The sequence below is a fragment of the Canis lupus genome, chromosome 30 (assembly GCF_003254725.2).
Source record: "Canis lupus dingo isolate Sandy chromosome 30, ASM325472v2, whole genome shotgun sequence".
Taxonomy (NCBI): Eukaryota; Metazoa; Chordata; class Mammalia; order Carnivora; family Canidae; genus Canis; species Canis lupus.
In genome coordinates, this window is record NC_064272.1 from 17871855 (window position 1) to 17877854 (window position 6000).

Consider the following 6000-nt stretch of genomic DNA (forward strand, 5'->3'; position numbering starts at 1 on the left):
GAAAAAAAAAAATCAACTTTAAACTACATACAGGTGCTGAAGAATGGAAAGCCAGAAAATAATCAACATGAATGGCAGTAAAGTTTTCTCAGTCTGAATGTCTGTGTCCCCTCAAAATTCATGTTGAAATCCTAATGCCAAAGTGATGATATTAAGAGATGGGAAGTTTGGGAGGTGACTAGATCATGAGGGTGGAGCCCTCATGAATAGGATTAATATTCTTATAAAACAAAACCCACAGAACTCTCCAGCCCCTTCCATCATGTGAAGATGCAGCAGAAGGTCCTGGCTATGAACCAGGAGGAAAAGAGGACCCCCACCAGAATGCAGCCATGCTGGCACCTTGATCTTGGACCTCCCAGCATCCAGAACTGTGAGAAACAAATCTCTGTTCTGTATAAGCTTCCCAGTCTGTGGTATTTTGTTAAAGCAGTCCAAATGGACTCAGGTTGAATCAAAGTAGATTATTGAAGTAATGGGAAGGAGCCCAGTTTTGGGGGTATAAACTTAAGCAGAACCTAAAATCCAACCAAGCAAAACTTCCATTAACTTAATCAAATCTATTCCCTGATGTATATGAAATTCCAAAATACAGTTGGTAAAGAGAACATTTTAAAAGCTTCTAGAGAGAAAAATCAGCTGACATAGAAAGGATTTGGGATTAAAATGACATTGGACTTCTCAACAAATTTTGAAAGTCAGAAAACAAAATCCTGAAGGGAAATGATCCATTCTAGAATTCTATACCCACCAACCTATCATTGAGTACAAGGAAAGAAAAATGATATTCTGTGTAAACCAGCCTCTATGTAAGCAGTCTAACTGCCCTGAGGCTGCCATGCTGGGAAGAAGCCCAAACTAGACACACAGAGACCAAATGGAGTGGCCCCAACTATATAAAAAGAGACACCTTAAAAAAAGAGAAAGAGAAAGGGAGAGAGAGATGTAACCAGCCCTTAGCTGCTGTAGACTTCCTGTGTTTCCAGCTCCATCTGAATACAATCTCAATGAGAGACCCCAGGCCACAAATGCCCAACTGAGCCTTTCTAAAATTCCTATTTCAGAATCAAGAATACAATGAGTGGGTGTTGGGGGAGAATGCCACTAAGTTTTGAAGTCATTCATTATATGGCAATAACAGTTTGGAAGGGTTAGTAAAACATTTTACAATCTATGAATTGTGACCCACCAAGATGAAGAACTAAACCAAGGAAGAGAAAAAGGAAGCCAAAGATTGGAAAGAGGCAAAAGGTGGGGTGCTTGGGTGGCTCAGTTGGTGGAGTGCCTGACTCTAGATTTCAGGTCTTGATTGCAGGGTCATGAGGGCCCAAAGGTGGGGTGCTTGGGTGGCTCAGTCGGTGGAGTGCCTGACTCTAGATTTCAGGTCTTGATCACAGGGTCATGAGTTCAAGCCCCATGTTGGGTGTGGAGCCTACTTAGAAGAAGAAGAAGAAGAAGAGAAGGAGAGGGAGAGGGAGAGGGAGAGGGAGAGGAGAGGAGAAGAGAAGAAAAGAAAAAAAAAAAGAAAGAAAGAAAGAGGCACAACCAATCCCTATTATCCTAGAAGGCTGCTGGTCCAGAATGGAGCAAGAGTACAGAATGCTCTGTGAGAGAGCAGTCTGAAAAGGAAACGAAGCTAATAGAATACCTGCTACATTCACTCATCCAATAGGGATTTAAGTGCCTTCTCTTTGCCAGAAATTATTGTAGGCACTTGAGATCCAACAGAGAACAAAATAGACCAAGCATCTGTTCTCAGAAACTTGCATTTTGGTGGAAGATGAGACACAATAAGGGAATATGCTAATACATTTATAAATATATATACACTCTTAGTTTTGTATATTTATATCTGATGCATTTGAATTTTTTGAATGGGTATTTTTCTGTAATTAGTATATAAAAAATTTGTACCTGATACATTAAAACTAAGCAAACATAAAAACAAGGCAATTATTACCTCCAAGAAAAAGAAAATGAATGTACATACAGAAGGCTATGTGGCTTGGCTGGTAATGATAATAACCAGTAACACATAACACTTATGCCTTGTGGTAGGCATGGTTTTTAGTGCTTTTTATATAGGTCCACAGTCCTTTAGCCAAAATTCTTGGAGCCATATGTGTTTCAAAATTCAGATACTTTCCCAGATTTTAGAAAGGGAATACAGCACATATATAATCTTTATTACTCAACACATCCAGTTAGATCTGAGGAATATCCTAAATCAAAATTAAATTTCTATGGTAAAATGTACAGAAATCCAAACTAAGAGGGAAAAACAAAACTTTAAATAGCTTTAGGGCAGTTTCAGGCAGGCTTTGCCACCAAATGTCATGTACCTTCTATCTCAGAGCTTTTTGGATTTCAGAATTGTAGATAAGGGCTTCTGGGCCAGAACTGACATATTCAATCCTATTATATTCCTATTTTATACATAAGGAGCCTGAAGAAAACATAGAGAACCTAAGTGGCTTTGCCCTTGGTTACACAGCTAACAAGACTGGCTTAGTCAAAATTATGTAAACACTGACTGTTTTAAGTTTAGTAGTACTATTTGACTTTTAAAATGTCACACACACACTCATAATTTTAGTGAGGAATATTTTTACGTTTTAATATGGAAAGATCCAAGACACATGAGTTCAGAGAAAAAAACACTCTGAATAGTGTATATATAAAGCTACTGTCACATTTAAAAATGTGTGTGTGTAACATGTAAATGGATACATTGTCTCTGGAAGACTGCAGTAGAAGCTGGGAAACAGAGGAGAACATGCAGGCAATTGGAGGAGGAAAGAAAAGAAACCTCACTTTTCACTGTGACTTTTCAAAACATTTGAATTTTATACCCAGTGACTGTGTTCAAGATTCAATCAAATTCAATTTAAAAACAGTAAGAAGATAGATACCAATATATCAGTACTGCTTAGTTAACTCTGGATGCTCAGATTTTATTTTACAGTAATCTTGCCTTATTCTTGCTTTCACCCCCCAAGGTTTCAGGTACTCACAGACAATGCCATCTGAAAGTAGACAATACCCCTTCTGACAGTCCTCAGAAGGTCAGTGATAGCCTAACATATATCACAAAGCCTACGTCATTCACTTCACTCCAACTCATCACGTAGGCATTGTATCATCAAACATCATCACCAGAAGAAGAATGAGTCCAAAATAAGATATTTTCAGAGACCATATTCACATAATTTTTATTACAGTACATTGTTATAATTGTCCTATTTTTTCGTACTAACATTTTTTATTGTTGTCAGAAGAGTGAAAGTTGTATTAGAAGCTCCACAATCACACAAAATTCTATGTTAATGAACATGAACAGATCAGAAACCAAAACAGCAAAATGAGTAAATGAACTAAAGATTACAAATAGTCATCCTGCAGGAAAAAAATTATTGTGATAAATAATGAAAGAGCACAAAACAAAACTTCATATTTGAATTCTATGAAGTCACTAGTAATGCTAGTTATTAGTTTTTTTTGTTAATCTCTTACTGTGCCTAATTTATAAGTTAAGCTTTATCATATATATGTACAGGAAAAATAGTGTATATATAGCATTCACTGGAGCAGATAATGAGGAAACTAGAGTATTTCATTCTTTCCTATGTGTTCTACATTTTCTATAATAAGCATGTATTAGTTTTAGACTAAGTGAGGAAAAATCTTTCTTTAGGAAGTACATTCTTTATTCAACTATATTGTTCCTACTACTTTGCTATCCAGGATCCTATGAACATAGAAGTCTTTGGATTCTGAAGAATGAGTAAATCTTGGACTCTTCCACTAACAATAAATGACAATTGTTGTTATTGTCACAATCCACAGTGGGCCTCAAATAATTTTTTATAGAAGCTCTAACTTTTTTGTAGCTGCAAAAGTTTTTTGAATGACTGGGTGGCTCAGTTGGTTGAGCATCTGACTCTTGATTTCTGCTCAAGTCATGATCTCAGGGTTGTGGGATCAAGTCCTAAGCTGGGCTCTGTGCTGGGCATGAAACCTGCTTAAGATTCTCTCTCTCCCTCCTTCTCTGCCCCTCTTCTCTTAAACAAACAAACAAAAAAGTTATTTGAATTGTAAAGCTAATTACCTCATGGAATGGTTTTCCAGCTACCAGGAAAAGACAGAAATATACATCTCAAAATAAAATGTAAGCTGTTACTGCTGGGGATTTACCCCAAAGATACAGATGCAATGAAACGCCGGGACACCTGCACCCCGATGTTTATAGCAGCAATGTCCACAATAGCCAAACTGTGGAAGGAGCCTCAGTGTCCATCGAAAGATGAATGGATAAAGAAGATGTGGTCTATGTATACAATGGAATATTACTCAGCCATTAGAAACAACAAATACCCACCATTTGCTTCAACGTGGATGGAACTGGAGGGTATTATGCTGAGTGAAATAAGTCAATCGGAGAAGGGCAAACATTATATGGTCTCATTCATTTGGGGAATATAAAAAATAGTGAAAGGGAATAAAGGGGAAAGGAGAAAAAATGAGTGGGAAATATCAGAAAGGGAGACAGAACATGAGAGACTCCTAACTGTGGGAAACGAACTAGGAGTGGTGGAAGGAGGGGAGGATGGGGGTGAATGGGTGACGGGCACTGAGGGAGGCACTTGATGGGATGAGCACTGGGTATTATTCTATATGTTGGCAAATTGAACACCAATAAAAAACAAATTTATAAAACACAAAACAAAACAACAACAAAATGTAAGCTGTTTTCCAAAATGATAGCCCTTTTCCCAAATCTCTTTCCTCTCAGCATCATTAATCTAACTCACTTTTATAAGATTCAAGTATCATCTCCAAAGCACTAGTCAGTGATTGTTCCCTATGCAAATGAGAGTTTGCACAGCAAATATGAGCTTGGAAAATGTTCCCGTGCACTTCCTATGAAAATTTGCACTTATGTCAAGAAAAAAAAAAAAAAAAAAGAACAGAAGAAAAGTAATGAGTCAGATAATGAAGCACTTCTCAGGACTGAAGCAAAGGTTGTCCTTTTGAAATATTTCCTCTTGAATCTAAGGTTAGGTTTAGAGAGTGGCTTCCTTGAATAGGTAGGATTTAGGTTTCTCCCTGAAGCTTCAGGGTTACCAGGGAGCTATGTCCTTGAAAGACCTGTGCAGCGAGTACATGAGGTTGGTGCACTCGACACTAGAAGAGCCAGAACAACAACTACTGATTGGGAGAAGGAATTAGAAGGAACAAAGAAAGGACACAGAGAGGGGAGGCGGGGCGCTGTGCTGGTGGGTGTTAGCAGAGGAAGCCAAGGAAGTAAAGTGATATGCAGCAAGGATAGCAAAGAAGCAAAATGAGAAGCATAAGGAAGGAAAGAAAAGAAGAAATAGATTAAAGAGACAAAGGGAAAGAGGAACCATCCACAAGAAAGGGCATGGAAAAAAAACCCCACTCTTTTTTAAAGAACATAATAAAATAGTACTAAAGTGGAGGACTATTGAAACAAAAGTAAGAAGGCATTCTCAGCATTATAACATTATAAACAAATAGAAAGACAAGTTAGGCTTACAACCTGCCCTGCCAACCAATATTTTCACAAATCAAAAGGAACCACTGGAACAGATTCAGCTCAAACCTAAAACAGAACTGAAAATGTCACTTTCCAGTAAAGCTACTCTGATAAAAATCTCACTAGATTTCCTTATTCAATTGGTTGTTTTAGAATCAGGTGAGAACACAGCACAAGTGCAGAGATACCATCTCACTGCAGGGTGGGAACTCCTGGCATGCGGGCTGTATCTGGCCCTGGGCATATTTTATCTAATCCACAGAAGGATTACCAAAAGGAGATACACTGTATTTCACATTTGCAATTGCAAAAAGAATTCCGGTATTAAAACCTTTAGTGGTGGGACGTCTGGGTGGTTCAGTGGTGAGCGTCTGCCCTAGGCTCAGGGTGTGATCCTGGGGTCCTGGGATTGAGTCCGGCATCGGACTCCCCTAAAGGAGCCT